Source organism: Apodemus sylvaticus, chromosome 2 (genome assembly GCF_947179515.1).
Source record: "Apodemus sylvaticus chromosome 2, mApoSyl1.1, whole genome shotgun sequence".
Classification (NCBI taxonomy): domain Eukaryota; kingdom Metazoa; phylum Chordata; class Mammalia; order Rodentia; family Muridae; genus Apodemus; species Apodemus sylvaticus.
In genome coordinates, this window is record NC_067473.1 from 25,730,138 (window position 1) to 25,749,765 (window position 19,628).

The following is a 19,628-nucleotide window of genomic DNA, read 5'->3' on the forward strand; positions in this document are numbered from 1 at the left end:
GTTCCTTCCTAGTGACTCTTACTTTTTGAATGGAACTGACTAACTGATATCTTAGGAGAGTCAGAGTGTTAAAAATGTCAAGGAAGTAAGCCAGTGGGTCCACAAACAGCTACTGGAAAACCAGAGCATTTAGCTCAGCCTCCAGAGCATCAGGGTAGAGAGGCTTTGGTTACTCTCTACCTTAGGTCCTCTGGCTTTTATGAGCTGATTCTTATGGAGAAAGAGTCATCAGTAGCACAATGGGAACAAGGTGAGACATGATTTAGAACAAACTACCAGGCTACTATTGTATTTGTGGGGTTTCCTTGAGCATCGTAGAACACATAAGTGGTCTGGGTCTTGATAAGCCTACTCACATATGGGTTATCACAGTTTTTGGTTTGGTTGATAGACACTAGCAGATGCATACATTGTGAGATGATATTTCATGTCAGTTCTAATAAGACTAAATTGTCTTCAATGTACAATGTGAAATACCCAGCTGTATTTTCTCTCCCCGCTAACTGAACTGTTCCCAGGCTTAAAAGCATTCTGTCATTCTTTCTGACTGACCTCTGACAAACAGAGGTTTGTACAGGGCTCTGTTAATGTCTCATGGCAACTTGCAGATAACACTGACATGATGGAATAGCTAAATACATTCTAAATGCTGGCTGTATAATGTGTCCAGTAAAGGTGTGGTATACATCATCCACACACAAAACAGCAAGAGCTTCATTTATTGCATGATCCAGTTCCCAATGTCAGGCAAAACCTGAAACCACTGAGAGATAGGATTTGATGACAGGAAATAAAATCTGGGCTGAAAAAAGAGAATAATATAAATAGTCAAGGAAATGAAGAGCTGGTACTTTGATAAAATCAGCAAAGCAGACAACACCTTCTCTAAACTAATCAAAAGGCACAACGAAAACACCCAAATTATCAAAATCAGCAATGAAAAGGGGGATATAACGATAGACACTGGGGGCATGAAAAAAATCAGTAGTTCTAATTTCAGAAGCCTAAACTCCAAAAAAAATGGATAATCTAAATGACTTTCTAGACAGATATCAATTATCCAACCTCAATCCAGATCTGAAAAGTGATAAAGTAATCTTATAACTCCTAATGAAATAGAAATAGTCATCAAAAGACTCCCGAAATAAATAGCAAAAGTCCAAATGATTTTAATGTAGAACTCTTCCAGAATTTTAAAAAAGTGCTAATACCAACAATCTTCAAAGAGTTCCAGTGAATAAAAATAGATGAAATATTGCCAAACTCAATCTCTAGGGCCACAATCAAACTGATAAAGCACACAAATATTCATCATGAAAAAGGTATTCAGAACAATTTCCATGATGAACATTGAGGTATAACTATTCCATAAATTATTTGCAAACAGAATCCAAGGACATACAAAAGACATTCTCTACCTTGATCAAGTAGGCTTCTTTTCAAGAATGCAAGCATGGTACAATATAGGAAAACACTGCAATGCAATCTACCAATTAACCACAATGAAAGAAATATAACCATATGATCATTAGATGGATAAAATATCACTGGCAAGATCAAACTCACCTTCATGTTAAAAGTCCTGTAGTACAGGGATAAAAGGCAAATAACTAAACATAATAAAATTAATAAACATCAAGTCTATAGAAATCATCAAATTCAATGGAGAGAAACTTAAAGCTCTTTCACTAAAATCAAGGCAAGGAATGGCTACTCACTCTCTCACAATATATTCATTAGAGTCCTTTAATTTCTAGTGAGAGCAATCATAAACCAAAACGACATCAAGAGGATAGAAAAGCTAAAGGAAAACGTTAAAGTACTGAATTTGCAAATGATGTGATTCCAAAGATGTACCAGAGAAGTACAGCTGATAAACAACTACAGCAAAGTATCTAGATACAAAATGAATTATAAAAGTCAGTAGACATCTTTATTGAAATGGTATAGGCTGAAAAATAAATTGGGATTGCAACATCTTAAGATACACAGAAATATATTTTTTTTAATTTCCTCAGCTTCTGTTCTTATTTTTCCCCCTTCATTTCGGGTTAGTCTAGCTAAAGTTTATCTATCTTGTTGATTTTCTCAAAGAAACAGCTCCTGGTTTTCTTGATTATTAGTATAGTTCTTTCTGTTTCAACGTGGTTGATTTCAGCCCTGATTTTGATGATTTCCTGCATTCTACTCCTCATGCAATACACAGGGTGTATTAGCTTCTTTCTGTTCTAAAGCTCTCAGGTGTGCTATTAAGCTGCTAGTGTATGCTGTCTCCAGTTTCTTTTTGGAAGCTCTCAGAACTATGAATTTTATACTTAGCACTGCTTTCATTGTGTACCATAAATTTGAATATGTTGTGCCTTCATCTTCATTAAATTCTAAAATGTCTTATTTCTTCCTTGACCAACTTACATTGAGTAGGATATTGTTCTGCTTCCAAGTGTATGTGGGTTTTCTGTTTTTTTTGTTGCTATTGAAGACCAGCCTTAGTCCATGGAGATCTAATAGGATGCATCAGATTATTTCAATTTTCTTGTATCAGTTCAAGCTTTTTTTGTGATCAAGAGGATGGTGAACTTTGTAGCATGTACCATGAGGTGCTGTGAAGAAGGTATATTCTTCTATGTTAGGATGAAATATTCTTTCAATATCTATTATTCCATTGTCAGTAACAGCTGTTAGTTTCATTCTGTCTCTGTTAACTTTGGTTTTCCATGGACTGTCCAATGATTAGAATGTGGTGTTGAAGTCTCCACACCATTATTGTGTGAGATGCAATGCATGCTTTTACCTTTAGTAAAATTTATTTTATGAATGTGGGTGCCCTGGCATTTGGAACATAGATGTTCAGAAATGGAAACTTAGAGTTGCAGTTTGAGAAGCCGTGTTTTTGTCTTGCGTTAGTCTGGTACTTTCTCAGTATGACATTTTTAAATGACAGTAGATATCCTGTGATTTTTAGACATATGTGATCTACATCTTCTTTGATTTTATAGGGGATTATACTTAAGAGAATGTGTGTATGCAAGAAGAGACAATGAATTTGGACTTTTAATATTCTTGAACCTCCTAGGGTCTATGGGACATCTGAGTTTGATTAAGTATATTTTCTGTTATGGTATCGATAGGTATGGCCACAATAGACTCATCCATTTGAACAAACTTATATTAGCCAGGTAGTGGAATGTGTGGTTTCAATATACTTGACTAAAGCAATAGCACTGTTAAAAGGTGTGACCTCCTTGGAGTAGATGTGTGACAGTGGGGTTGGGCTTTGAGGACCTCCTTGTGGCTATATGCTAGATAGCCTTCACCTGTTTGCATGCAGAAGACACCCCTCCTTCTCACAGTTCCTCCAGTGCCTCCATCTTGTACTCTGCTCTACTTTCAAGGATGATAATGGACTGAACTTCAGAACATGTCCGTCAGTCCCAATTAAATGTTGTCCCTTATAACAAATTTGCTTTGGTCATTGTGTCTTTTCACAGTAATGGAAAATGTAAATAACACACCGTTTTGCTTTTCTATATGAATGTAAGAAGGGTTCTATCAAGAACTGTAATTAATTGTTTTAAACTTTTGATGGGAATGCATTGAATCTGATACAATGAAAACTTTAAGACACAGAAAAAATTGAATAAGAAACCAGAAAATGGAATGCCTTTCAATGTTCAAATATAATAGGATTAATATTGCTATATGGAATCCTACTATAATCAATATAAAGGTTTAAATGCATCCCATCATAATTCCAATAAAAAGCTTCATTGTATAAGGGAAAAAGAATCTAAAAACTAATACAGAATCACAAATGAGCAGGGTAGTCCAGATAATCTTAAATAATAAAACAGTAAAACAGAGGTGGACCCATTACCATTCATAATTTCTAGTAGATTACAAGTCATAGTATTAAAAACAACATGTTAATATCATAAGAACAGACACATTGACTAATGGAGTAATAGTGAGAACCCTGATATTAGGCTATGCTCTTACATCCATCTGGGTTTTGACAAAGAGGCAAAACAAACAAACAAATCACACACACACACACACACACACACATGAGTAGCTGTTTTCAACCTGTGTGTTGCAACTACTTTGGGGGGAGCTCATATATCAGATATATTATATATCAGATATTAACATTACAATTCATAACTGTAGCAAAATTACAGTTATGACTTTAAGTCATAACTGTAAATAAAAGCAACAAAATAATTTTGTAGTTGGAGATTGGTCACCACAAGAGAAACAAGTGTACTAAAGGGTTGAATCATTATGAAGGCTGAGAACCCTTGCATTTTAAATGGAGTTAACCTGCAGCAGGAGAACAATAAATTTAAAGACACCCAGTCTAGGAAATACAAATTCTATCACCAGATTGATGTTACTTCTTTTGAAATTGTTGTTCAGTGGTTTTCCATAGATACCTTCCCATCCATACACATTACAGACTGGCTATTGCTCTTGGTCACCATCCAGAGTTCGATAGTCAACCCTATTGTTGAAGATATTAGTAAATTGAGTCATGAGAAATTTAGAAACCAAGATGATATAAACCTGGAAGTTTTATTACTGGTGGCTAACTTTTATACTTGTGTGGGGGTTTTTTTGTATATGTTTGGCCCAGGGATTGGCACAATTGGAGGTTTGGTCTTGTTGGAGTAGGTATGGCCTTGTTGAAAAAGTAAGTCATTATGGGGGTGGCCTTTGAGAGTTTCTTTCTAGCTTCTGAGGACATCAGACCTCTCCTGTTTGCCTTCAGAACAAGATGTAGAACTCTTGGATCCTCCAGCACCATGCCTGCCTGGATGCTGTCATGCTCCCTGCCATGACTATAATGTACTGAACCTCTGAACTTGTAAGACATCCCCAATTAACTTCTATAAGTTTCAATGTGTCTCTGTTTAGTTTCTGTTTCCATGGTCTGCCCACTAATGAGAGTGGGGTGTTGAAATCTCCCACTATTATTGTATGAGGTGCAGTGTGTTCTTTGAGCTTTAATAAAGTTTCTTTTATGAATGTTGGTTTTTTTGCATTTGGAGCATAGATGTTCAGAATTGATTGTTCATAATGGTAAATGTTTCCTTAGACTAGTACGAAGTTTCTTTCCTTTTCCTTTTTTAAAAATTTTGGTTGAATGTTGATTTTAATCAATAGTAGAATGGCTACTGCAGCTTGTTTGGGGGACCATTTTCTTGGAAAATTGTTTCCCTGCCTTTTATTTTGAGGTAGTGTCTCTTTTTGTCACTGATGTGTGTTTCCTGTATACAGCAAAATACTGGGTTCTGGTTATGTATCCAGTCTGCTAGTCTATGTCTTTTATGGGGAAATTGAATTGATTAATATTAAGAGGTATTAAGGAAAAATGAGGTTTGTGTTGCTATCTTCTATTGGGTTTGTTGAGAGGAGATTAATTTCATGCTTTCACTTTTGAAAAAAAATGTATATTTTTTGAAGGATGAACTTTAAAATAAAAAGAAATCACACAACTGGATTACTTTATATACTTGAGCAAGCATTTTGTGAAATCCAATACATCTCAATGAAGCACTTACACACACACAGACACACACACACACACACACACACAGACACACAAACACAGACACACTTTTTAAACATATACATGCACACATTATTGCTTAGTTTATTTTGTTTCTAATTAGTGTGATCTCTACTTTTAGTGTCAACTTGAATACACCTGGAATAAACTGAAAAACAACCAACTGTGTACATTGAAAAACATTTTTCTTTTTATTTTATTTTATTTTATTTTTTATTTGATGTATTCTTTATTTACATTTCAAATGATTTCCCATTTTCAGGGTCCCCACTCCCACAAGTCCCTTAAGCCCTCTTCCCTGTTCCTCCATCAACTCCTTCCCACTTCCCTGTTCTGGTATTCCCATTTACTGTTGCATTGAGTCCTTCCAGAACCAGGGGCCACTCCTCTGTTCTTTTTGGACATCATTTAATATGTGGATTATTTCTTGGGTATTCCAAGTTTCTAGATTATTATCCACTTATCAGTGAGTGCATACCATGATTGATCGTTTGAGACTGGGTTACCTCACTTAGTATGATGTTCTCCAGCTCCATCCATTTGTATACGAATTTCATGAATTCATTGTTTCCAATGGCTAAATAGTACTCCATTGTGTAAATACACCACATTTTTTGTATCCATTCCTCTGTTGAGGGACACCTGGGTTGTTTCCAGCTTCTGGCTACTATAAATAGGGCTGCTATGAACATAGTGGAGCATGTGTCCTTATTACATGCTGGGGAATCCTCTGGGTATATGCCCAGGAGTGGTATAGCAGGGTCCTCCAGAAGTGCCATGCCCAGTTTTCTGAGGAACCGCCAGACTGATTTCCAAAGTGGTTGCACCATCTTACAATCCCACCAGCAGTGGAGGAGTGTTCCTCTTTCTCCACATCCTCGCCAGCACCTGCTGTCTCCTGAGTTTTTGACCTTAGCCATTCTGACTGGTGTGAGGTGAAATTTCAGGGTTGTTTTGATTTGCATTTCCCTAATGATTAATGATGTTGAACATTTCTTAAGGTGTTTCTCAGCCCTCTGAAGTTCTTCATGTGAAAAATCTTTGTTTAGTTCAGTACCCCACTAATGGGTTTATTTAGTTCTCTAGGTTCTACCTTCTTGAGTTCTCTGTATATATTAGATATTAGCCCTCTGTCAGCTTTAGGGTTGGTGAAGATCCTTTCCCAATCTGTTGGTTGATGTTTTGTCCTTTTGACAGTGTTCTTTGCCTTACAGAAACTTTGTACTTTTATGAGGTCCCATTTGTGAATTCCTGATCTTAGAGCATAAGCTATTGGTGTTCTATTGAGGAACTTTTCCCCTGGGCCCATGTCCTCAAGGGTCTTCCCCAGTTTCTTTTCTATTAGTTTCAGTGTGTCAGGTTTTATGTGGAGGTCCTTGATCCATTTGGAGTTGAGCTTAGTACAAGGAGATAAGAATGGATTGATTCTTAGCCCTGAATACCCAAGGCACAAATCACATAACAAATGACTCCAATGAAGAATTATTGGGAAGGTCCTGATCCTGGAAAGGACTGATCTAGCATTGGAGGGGAATATAAAGACAGAGAAAAAAAGGAGGGAGGTCATTGGAGAATGAATGGAGAGAAGGTTTATGGGACATATGGGGAGGGGGGATCTGGGAAAGGGGAAATCATTTGGAATGTAAACAAAGAATATAGAAAATAAAAATACTAAAAAAAAAGCAAAGAAAACTTTGCTTAATTTAAGTCACTCATTCATATTTGAGGTCATTATATAACTGTGTCAGTTTTGCCCAGGAATATATGAAGTAACACACTGTCAGAAGTAATACCCTGTTTTTTAGAATGTAATTGTTGTCCAAAACAGATTCCAAAAAAACCAAGTTTCAAGTTTTTTTGTAAAGAATTTTGTTTGATAACTTTTCCATTGAGAGATTTATTAAAGGGGGTGATTTCCCATTTATCAAGTTTTAACTTATTAATATCTCTCTTTTAAATGATTAGGGCACTAGACTGGCTGCTTTACCTTGGTCATGAACTCTGTTGACACACTTGTAACACCCAGAAGTTCCACTTCTAGGAGCTCTAAGACACCCAGGATCATAGGATGAGACATAAGGAGGACAAAACATCTGTCCTAACACCACTGGACATAACTGGGACTAGTGGGATCCAGAAACACAGGTTACATGCCCGATCAGTGGCATGGGTACATTTCAGTCTTGGCTGGTTTACCTTGGTTGCTAACTCTGAAGGCAGTCCAGCAACACCAAGAGGAAACTATAATCCTAGGTGCTCTAACATGATCAGAATCTCAGTATTCCTGGGTCCCAAGATCCCAGGAGCTTGGTCACACAAAGATTACAAGATCCCAGAGGCAACTTGACTCCCAGGAGCTCTGACACATCCAGGATTTCAGGATCACAAAATCTCAGAATCACAGAACCACAGAGGCAGCTAGACTCTCATGAATTCTGACACAACCAGGATAACAGGCTCCAGTCACATTTAGTCAGGGCAGGTAGCACTAGAGTTAATCAGATGGCAGGAAGCAATCAAAAGACCATAAGTAACAGATACCATGGGAACTTGGCATCATCAGAACCCAATTCTCCTACCATATTAAGTTGTGAGCATAAGCATTACACTGGAAAAGCAAGATTCAGATCTCACTTATAAAATCACTTTTCATGATGACAATGGAGGACCTAAGAAGGACAGGAACAACTTCCATAAAAAGTACAGGAGAACACAGGTAAACAGGCAGGAGCCATTTAAGAGGAAACTTAAAATTCCATTAAAGAATTATAGGAAAACACAATCAAACAGGCAAGCAAAATGAACAAAACAATCCAAGATCTAAAAATGGAAATAGAAACAATAAAGAAATCAAAAAGGGAGACAAACCTGGAGTTAGAAAACCTAGGAAAGAGATCAGGAGTTGTCAACAGAATACAAGAGATAGAAGAGAGACTTTCAGGAGCAGAAGTTACCATACAAAACATTGACACAACAGTCAAAGAAATGCAAAAGAAAAAAAGGCCCTAACCCAAAGCATGCAGAAAATTTAGGATATAATGAGTAGAGCAAACCTAAGGATAATAGTTATAAAAAAGAATGAAGATGCCCACCTTAATGGACCAATAACTATCTAAAACAAAGTTATCAATGAAACATCCCTAAACTAAAGAAAGAGATACCCATAAACCATAAGAAGCCAACAGTACTCCAAATAGACTGGACTAGAACAGAAATTTCTCCTGTCGAATAATAATCAAAACACCAAATTCATTTAACAAAATAAAACATTAAAAGCAGTAAGGGGAAAATATCATGTAACATATAAAGGCAGACATATCTAAATTATACCAGACTTCTCACCAGAAACTAGGAAAGCTGGAAGATCCTGGGAAGATTTCATAAAGACCATTAGAGAAAAGAAATGAGAGCCCAGGCTAAAATACCCAGAAAAATTCTCAATTACCATAGATGGGGAAAACAAAATAGTCCATGACAAAACCAAATTTACACAATAACTTTCCACAAACCCAGCTCTACAAAGGATATTATTAGAAATACAGCAACACTTGGAGGGAACTACAACCTAGAAAAAGGAAGAAGGTAATCTTTAAACAAACCCAAATAGCCAAACAAATATTATCCCAATTCTAACAACAAAAATAACAGGAAGTAAAAATAACTTTTCCTTAATACGTCTTAACACCAATTAAAAAAAATTTACCCAATAAAAAGACATAGACCAACAGACTGGATACATAAATAGGTCTCAGCATTTTGATGCATACAGGAAATACAACTCAATGACAAAGACAGATACTACCTCAGAGTAAAAGGTTGGAAAACAATTAATATTAAATAAAATCAACTTTTAACCAGAAGTTATCAAAAAATAATGAGGAAGGATACTATGTATTCATCAAAGGAAAAATACACCAAGATTAACTCATTTTTAAACATCTATGCAGCAAACAGTAATACTGTAATTAAATGCACAACCCTCACAAGATAAGAATAAGACTTCTTATAACAATAAGAAGAGGAGAGCTCAACACCCCTTTCTCACCAATGGACAGATCATGGAAACAGAAACAAGAGACACAATGAAATTAAAAGAAGTTATAAAGCCAATGGATTTAACAGATATCTACAGAACACTTCGCCTGAAAATGTAGACGGACACAAAACAAACCTCAACAGATACCAGAACATTGAATTAATTCCATGAAATCTATTGAACCACCACAGATTCAGACAAGTCTTCAAAAACAAAAGGAACAACAAGAACAACATGCACAGTGAAGCTGAACAACTTCCTACTCAATGAGAACTTGATCAGGGAAGAAATAAAGAAATAAATTAAAGATTTTTTAAAGTTTAATAAAAATGAAGTTACAACATATCCAAACTTATGGGACACAATGAAAGCAGTGCTTGCTAAGAGGAAATCTCATAGTCCTGAGTGCATTCATAAAGAAATTAGAGAAATCTAACACTAGGAGCTCAACTGCTCTTCTGAAAGCTCTTGAAGAAAAAGAAGAATATTCATAGATTAATAGTAGACGGTAGGAAATCATCACACTCAGGGCTGAAATCAATCAAGTAGAAGCAAAGAGAACTAGACAAAAAAAATCATCAAAACTAGCAGTTGGTTCTTTGAGAAAATTGACAAGATAGATAATCACTTACCAAGTCTAACCAGAAGGCACAGAGACTGTATCCAAATTGAAAAAAATCATGACATAACATAACAACAGAAACAGAAACAGAAGAAACAACAGTACATAACAACAGAAACAGAAACAACAGAAAGTGAAGACATTGAAAAAATCAGATGCTACTACAAAATAATATATTTAACAAAATTGGAAAATATAGATAAAAATAGATGATTTTTCTAGACATATATCAGGGACTAAAGCAAAATCAGAATCAGATAGACCAACTAAATAACCCCATAACTTCTAGGGAAATAGAAGCAGTCATTAGAACTCTCCAAAGCAAGAAAAGCCAAGGGCCAGATACATTTAGGGCAGGATTCTATCAGGCCTCAAAGATCTAATAACAATATATCTCAAAGTCTTTCATAAAATAGAAACAGAAAGACTACTCAGATCTATCTATGCACTCACAAGTATATTGATAGCTAAATCATAAAAACAACAATGAAAGAGAACTTCAGACCAAATTACCTTACAAATATCACCTCAAATATATTCAATTAAATACTTGCAAACTGAACCCAAAAGTATGTTAAATCACCATGATCAAGTAGGTTTTATCCAGGAATACAGAGACTTTTCAAAGTATGGAATTCGATCACTGTCGTCCACTCTATAAACAAACTCAAAGATGATAACTACATGAACATCCCATTACATCCTGAAAAAGTACTGGACAAAAGACAAAACCCATTGATGTTAAAATTATCAGAGAGATCAGGAATTCACGCTTTATACCTAAATATAAGAAAAGCACCATATAGCAAAACAATAGTTAATATCAAACTAAATGCAGAGAAACTCAAAGCAATCCTGTTAAAAGACAAGGACCTACCTATGAAAAATAGTACTCGAAGTTCTACTTAGAAAAATAAGAAAACAAAAGGAAGTCAAAATGATACCTATTGGAAAGGAAGAAGTCAAAATAACATTATTTTCAGATGATATGATAGTATACATAATTGACCCCAAAACTTCAACCACGAAGGTCCTACCACTGAAAAACATGATCAGCAAAGTAGCTAGATATAAAATTAACAGAATAAATCAGTATCCTATTTATACTCTACTCAAAGTACAAATAGGCTGGGAATGATGTAAGGGAAACAACACCCTTCACAATAGTCACAAATTCTATAAAATATCTTGCTGTGAATCTAACCAAGCAAGTGAAAAAATCTTCTATATGACTAGAACTTCAAATCCCTAAAGTAAAAAATAGAACACAGAAGATGGAAAAAATCTCCAAAGCTCATGGATCAGCATGATTAACAGAGTAAAAATGGCCATCTAAAAATCTTGCAGTCTAAAGATTGAATGCAATTACCATCAAAATTCCAACACAATGAAATTAGAAAGAGCAATTGTCAAATTCATTTGGAATAACAAAAACACCCAATATAGCAACAAATTCTCTCAACAATAAAAGAAATTCTGGCTGAATCAACATAAAAATCTAAATGGTATTGGTATGGGGACACTCAGGTAGATCAGTGGAATAGAATTGAAGACCCAGGAATGAATCCACACATCTGTGGTCACTTGATCTTTGACAAAGAAGTTAAGCCCATCCAGTGGAAAAAGGCAGCATTTTCAACATATGGTGCTGGTTCAACTGGCAGTCAGCATGTAGAAGAATGCTAATTGATCCATTCCTTTCTCCTTATACAAAACTCAAGTCCAAGAGGATCAAGTACATCCACATAAAATCAGATATGTTGAATCTTATAGGGGAGAAAGTTGGGAAGAGCTTCGCAAACCTGAACACAGGGCAAAATTCTAGAATAGAATATCCATACCTTATGTTTTAAGATCAACTATCAACAAATGGAAGCTCATAAAGCAGCAAGGCTTCTGTAAGCAGAGGACATTTTCAACAGGACAATATGATAAACTAATGATTGAAAAAGATCTTTACTAACCACACATCTGTTAGAGGGCTCATAGCTAAAATATACTATCAAGAAGTTAGACTCCAAAAGACCAAAAAACCCTATTAAAAACTGGAGTACAATTATAAATAGGGCTGCTATAAACATAGTGGAGCATGTATCCTTATTACATACTGGGGAATCTTTTGGGTATATGCCAAGGAGTGGCATAGCTGGATCTTCTGGAAGTGAGGTGTCCAGTTTTCGGAGGAACAGCCAGACTGATTTCCAGAGTCATTGTAGCAATTTGCAACCCCACCACCAGTGAAGAAATGTTCCTCTTTCTCCACATCCTTGCCAACACCTGCTGTCTCCTGCATTTTTAATCTTAGCCATTCTGACTGGTGTAAGGTGAAATCTCAGGGTTGTTTTGATTTGCGTTCCCCTAATGACTAATGAAGTTGAGCATTTTTTAAGATGTTTCTCTGCCATCTGAAGTTCTACAGGTGAGAATTCTTTGTTTAACTCTGTACCCCATTTTTTAATAGTGTTGTTTGGTTTTCTGGAGTCTAACTTCTTGAGTTCTTTATATATATTGGATATTAGCCCTCTATCTGATGTAGGATTGGTGAAGATCTTTTCCCAATTTGTTGGTTGCCGATTTGTCCTTTTGATAGTGTCCATTGCCTTACAGAAACTTTGTAATTTTATGATGTCCCATTTGTCAATTCTTGATCTTAGAGCATACGCTATTGGTGTTCTGTTCAGAAACTTTCTCCCTCTACCGATGTCCTCAAGGGTAGAAGAGTGGATGCAAAAAATGTGGTATATATACACAATGGAGTACTATTCAGCCATTAGAAACAATGAATTCATGAAATTCGTAGGTAAATGGATGGAGCTGGAGAACATCATACTAAGTGAGGTAACCCAGATGCAAAAGATGAATCATGGTATGCACTCACTAATAAGTGGATATTAACCTAGAAAACTGGAATACCCAAAACATAATCCAAACATCAAATGAGGCACAAGAAGAACGGAGGAGTGGCCCCTTGTTCTGGAAAGGCTCAATGAAGCAGTATAGGGCAAACAAGAACGGGGAAGTGGGAAGGGGTGGGTGGGAGGACAGGAGGAGAGAAGGGGGCTTATGGGACTTTTCGGGGAGTGGGGGGGGCTAGAAAAGAGGAAACCACTGGAAATTTAAATAAAAAATATATCGAATAAAAAAATAGAAAAAAAACTGGAGTACAGAACTAAACAGAGAATCTCAACGAAGAAATCTCGAATGAATGGCTGAGAAGCATTTAAAGAAATGTTCAACATCCTAAGTCATCAGAGAAATGCAAATTAAAAAAAAATTGAGATTCCATCTCACACAAATCACAATGGCTAAGATCAAAAATGCAGGTGACAGCAGATGTTGGCCAGGTTGTGGGTAAAAGGTAATTCTCTTCCATTGCTTGTGGGACTGCAAGCTGGTAAAACCACTTTGGAAATCGATCTGGGAGTTTCTGAGAAAAGGGGAATAGTTTTACCCGAAGGCCAAGCTATACCACAACTGGGCATATGCCCAAAAAATATTCCAACATATAACAAGAGCACATGATCCACTATGTTCATAGCAGCCTTATTTATTATACCCAGAAGCTGGCTAGAACCTAGATGTCCCTCAACAGAAGAATGGATGTAGAAAATGTGGTTACATATGGAGTACTACTCACAAATTAAAAAACAATGACTTGATACAATTCACAGGCCAATGGATGGAACTGGAAATGTTCATCTTGACTGAAGTAATCCAGACAAAAAAGGGAGCACACATGATATGTGTTTAGTGATATTAGATATTTGCCCTAAATTTCACAATGCACATAATACAGCCCACAGTCCATATGGAGCTTGTAAGGAAGGGAGAAGACGGTATGGATGCTCCAGTCCTGCATTGAGGGGGAACAGGATGATCTTGGGTGGTGTAGGGAGAGAGGAGGGGGAGGAAATAAGGGAGCAGTATCATGTAATGGAGAAGGTCAAGAAATTGAAGAAAAATATGTAGGGGTGATGAAGAACTGGGGATCGCAATATGAGTTTTCCCTCTGGGAAAGGAAAAACTCCCTGAGCCTGAAAGGGATGACTTTAGCCAAAGTGCATAGAGAAGGGGGAGATAGAACCGGTAGAGACCACATCCAGTGGATAGGTAAGGCTCCCATGAATCCACATGTCACCACCTCCATTAAGGGAGGGTGCCACTCACCCTCTTATAGGTTTTCACCCATAAATGTTCCTGAGCAAAGGAAGAACAGGAAAAACAAATGGAGCAGAGACTGAGGGAAGTGTCATTCAGGGACTTCCCTACCTTGGAATCCATCATGTCTGCAGACACCAAAACAGACACTATTGCTCTGGTCAAGAACCCCTTGCTGACAGAATCCTCAGGCATGGCACCTTGGAAGGTCTGCCCAGCATCTGACAATTGGAGCCAGTCAGTAGACTGAGCTCAGGGATCCTAGTGGGTGAGTTTGAAGAAAAGCTGGAGGGACAGAGGGGAATTGCAACCCTACAGGAAGAACAACATCTGCTGGCAGGGTCAACAATTGCTCCCAGAAGCTAGTCAGCAAACTGAGCAAGGTACAGGAGGGATCTATAGATGTAGATAAATTGTAGCAGATGATGGTCTTGCCTGACAGCAATAGGAGGGGAGGCACTTTGTCCTGTGGAGGTTTGATGCCCCAGTATAGTGGGATGCAGAAGCAGTAGGGCAGGAGAGAGTAGGTGGGTAGGGAAGCACCCTCATTCAGGCAAAGGGGAGGGTGAGAGGAAAAATGAGATTTGAGGGGTCTGTGTGGGTTAACCAGGAAGTGGCTTATCATTTGAGATGTATTGCAATGAATAATTTATAAATAAATTTAAAACAATACACATATGCCAGACATTAAACTTTAACAATGAAGACATAGGAGCCAGATGCTGGGGTGAAAACCTGCCAACTCAGAGAGACAGGGAAAGCACCCAGCTGACCTTCCTACTCCCCTGACCTCCCAGAGGGAGAACATTCTTTATCCCTCCCTACACTGTCTTAAACATCATTCAACTTACAAAACTTCCTAGTTCTTCCTGCTTTTTTATTTATATTCATTCTCTTCCAACTGCTTACTTGCTCTGCCTCTTGACCTGGAGTTGACCTTCTTTTGGTTTGCAACACAGGTGTGTGCTAGGGCTGAGCCACAGAACAAGAAAGTACAGTAAACAGAAAGCTCTTGGTTAAAGTTCTGTGCTAGGGCTGAGCTACACAAATATTTTTTCTTTTCAGTAAATAACACAATCTTGGGGTTTACAGTGTGAACAAATATCCTGCAACATAAGTTAGCAATGTTCCCTCCACTACAGAAATCAAGCTCTCTGTCAATTGTTCTGCTTGTTTCTAGGCATGTCTGAGTGCATATTCATGAGGACACAATGATCCAAAGGAAGATCAGAACTGGGCTCTTGAAGCTGTTGCACAAGGCCAATAGGAACCAAAAAAGCACCAAGGACACCCCTGATCATTATCACAAGGGATAAACTATCCATCCCTCTTCTCACATAATTTATTCCACGATGTTACCATTCCTGTCCTTGGCTCATTGTCCTAAGTGCTGCAGCATGGAAGGGTTTATGTTCAGGGGTTACCCAACAAACAACAGAAACATGGAATTCAGTTATACATGGATGGGTTATCTAAGGCACACCACAAGTTTGACCAATCAGGACAACAGATCAAAACTGCACTAGATATTTCTCAGCTACAGCTTTGTGTATAAACTACAAAGAGCTCATGCAAAGGTACTGGAAATGCTACCCTATGAGCACCTTGACTCAAGTTATTTTAGACATAATATTATATACTGGCCTTGAATTTGATGGGTTCTATGGAAAGCATATAGATGTAGAATTTCATAAGATTAACAAACCTCACAACATAAAGAACATAACATGGTCATGATGACCCTGTTCAAATTAAGATGTTTTTCTTTTGATTTATATCCATGACTAGGAGGTATATTACAGTAACAGTATGAAATTGATGTCTGCTGTGTGATAAATATGCTACAGTTATGTTATGGGGCAAACCTCATCAAGAAAAATTTTATCATTAGAAAAATGTATTTGTGTTACCTTACTATGTTTCCACAAGTTCTGTGGCCTCAACAATGGCTCCTGGACACAGAAAAGAAATTGTGTTTTCTACCTGAATGGAGGTGCTAGAGCTGTGTTGCACAGCCTTCTCAGTGCCCATTCCACCTCGCTCTGTCCCTGCAGGTGATGCAAAATTGTCACTCCACCTTCCCTGTGAACCCGGTCTAAGCATACAAAGGCCAGGAGACACTGCTGGTGTCCCAGTCCTCATTTATGCTCCATTTTTCACGAATGTGGAAGACCATTTCTACTTCTCCTACTTTCCAGCAAGAAAAACTTGTAGAGAGAGAATGTAACTATTCTCCACAGTTAAAGACCTTCTGTGGTAAACAGTATCCCAGACCTCAAGCAGTACTACAGAGAAATAGTGTTAAAAGCTGCATGGCATTGGTACAGTGACAGGCAGGTAGATCAATGGAATAGAATTGAAGTCCCAGAAATGAACCCACACACCTATGGTCACTTGATATTCCACAAAAATGCTAAAGCCACCAAGTGGAAAAAGGGTAGCCTTTTCAGCAAATGGTGCTGGTTCATCTGGAAGTCAGCATGCAGGGGAATGCAGAATGATCCATTCTTATCTCTTTATACTAAGCTCAACTCCACGTGGGTAAAGGACCTCCAATAAAACCAGACACACTGAAATTAATAGAAAAGAAACTGGGGAAGAGCAATGAGCACATAGGCACAGGGGAAAATATCCTAAACAGAACACCAAGAGCTTATGCTCTAAGATGAAGAATTGACAAATGGGACCTCATAAAATTACAAAGTTTCTGTAAGGCAAATGACACTGTCAACTGGAGAAAATGGCAACCAACAATTGGGAAAAGATCTTCACCAACCCTATATCTGACAGAGGGCTAATATTCAATATATACAAAGAACTCAAGAAGTTAGACTCCAGAGAGCCAAATAATCCTATTAAAAATGGGGTACAGAGCTAAACAAAGAATTTTCACCTGAAGAATTTCGAATGGCTGAGAAGCACCTTAAATGTTCAACATGATTAGTCATTTGGGAAATGCAAATCAAAACGACCCTGAGATTTCACCTCACACCACTCAGAATGGCTAAGGTTAAAAACTCAGGAGACAGGAGGTGTTGGTGAGGATGTGAAGAAAGAGGAACACTCCTCCACTGCTGATGGGCTTGCAAGCTGGTACAACCACTTTGGAAATCAGTCTGGCTGTTCCTCAGAAAACTGGGCATGATACTTCCAGAGGACACTGTTATACCACTCCTGGGCATGTACCCAGAGAATTCTCTGGCATGCAATAAGGACACATGCTTCACTATGTATATAGCAGCCTTATTTATAATAGCCAGAAGCTGGAAAGAACCCAGATGTCCCTATATGGAGGAATGGATACAAACAATGTGGTATAATTACACAATGGAATACTACTCAGCAATTAAAAACAATACATTCATAAAATTCTTAGGCAAATGGTTGGAATTGGAAAATATCATCCTAAGACATGAAATGCTGTCACTGATAAGTGTATATTAAATAGCTCAGAAGCTCTGAATTCCAAGACACATTCACATATCAAATGATTCCCAAGGATAAGGAAGGAGAGGGCCATGGTCCTGGAAAGCCTTGATGAAGAAATGTAGGGGATTACCTGTACAGAGGGGTGGGATGGGGTCGGTTAGGGAATGGGTGGAGGGAAGAGGGCTTATGGAATTTATGGGGGGTGGGAAGAACAAGAAAAGTGTTTTTTTTAATTTATTTATTTTATGTATATGAGTACACTGTAGCTGTCTTCAGACACCCCAGAAGAGGGCATCAGATCTCATTACAGATGGTTGTGAGCCACCATGTGGTTGCTGGGATTTGAACTCAGGACCTTCTAAAGCGAAGTCAGTGCTCTTATCCACTGAGCCATCTCTCCAGCCCAAGAAAAGTGTTTTTTTAATTTCCTCTGCCAACTGATTTCCAGACTCTTGCCAACACTATGATGTGTGCAACTCTTTCTCTGCTAAGACATCATGAGGCAACTTAAAATGCTAAGAAGAAGACTTCATGAGTGTAGCCCCTAACATTCATCCACATATTGATTTGCCCTGCAGGCTCTGGATGTGATTTCATGCACCTGTACATAAGACAGGAAACGTTTTGACTGCATATTAAAACTTGAGTGAAAGAATTTCATGAATTCATTGTTTCTAATGGCTGAATAGTACTCCATTGTGTAGATATACCACATTTTTTGCATCCATTCATGAAATTCTTAGGCAAATGGATGGAGCTAGAGAACATCATACTAAGTGAGGTAACCCAGACTCAAAAGATGAATCATGGTATGCACTCACTAATAAGTGGATATTAACCTAGAAAACTGGAATACCTAAAACATAATCCACACATCAAATGAGGTACAAGAAGAAAGGAGGAGTGGCCCCTGGTTATGGAAAGACTCAGTGAAGCAGTATTAGGCAAAACCATAACGGGGAAGTGGGAAGGGGTGGGTGAGAGGACAGGGGAAGAGAAGGGGGCTTATGGAACTTTCGGGGAGTGGGGGGCTAGAAAGGGGGAAATCATTTGAAATGTAAATAAATTATATCGAATAAAAAAATTAAAAAAAAACTTGAGTGATATCTCAGTAGATAATCTGAGATGTTAATGTCATATATTGCTCATTGAGGGAAATGTGAGGCAGGATGATACATTTCTGAGAAGGTTTGAAAAGAAAACCCTCAGTTAAATGCACATGGATTCCTGAGGTTATGTCAATCAAGCCTAGAGCAAACCCTGGCTTTGTAAGGATGATGGGCTCAAAGGCTATGTCCCAGGAGAGTCTCCAGGAAAGGGCACCTCAGCTTCCTGTTAAGTAAAGGAAGAAAATTAGTAGGGAGCAGAAGGCTACATGTAACCCATGACATAACAGTCCCTTCTTGAACGTTCTATTGTCTCCTGGAGAGTTCTTGGCTTGAGCTGTGATGTCACCAGTGTTGTAGCAACAGCACAAGCCCTGCGGTTTCTCAGTCAGTGTCTAGAGCATACATTGATAGACATGTTTGCCCGAATCAGAAAACTTTTTCGGAGAACCAATGTGGATGCGAGAGAAATAAGAGAGAGGAGAAAGGAAGCTGGCCTTTCATCTGAGAGTAATAAAGGACAAAGGAGGTGGTCATGGAGAATGTGGAGTAAGTACTGGGAAGTGGATATTGAGCTTCCTGCCAGGGTGGCCCGAGCTGGCCTTTCTAGCAAAGCGACAAAGGAATTGAAGCTTCTTGGAAGCAAAAGAGATTCCAGGATTTTCACAACTCTTGAACATCAAGGATATCAGAACATTATTTTTTCAA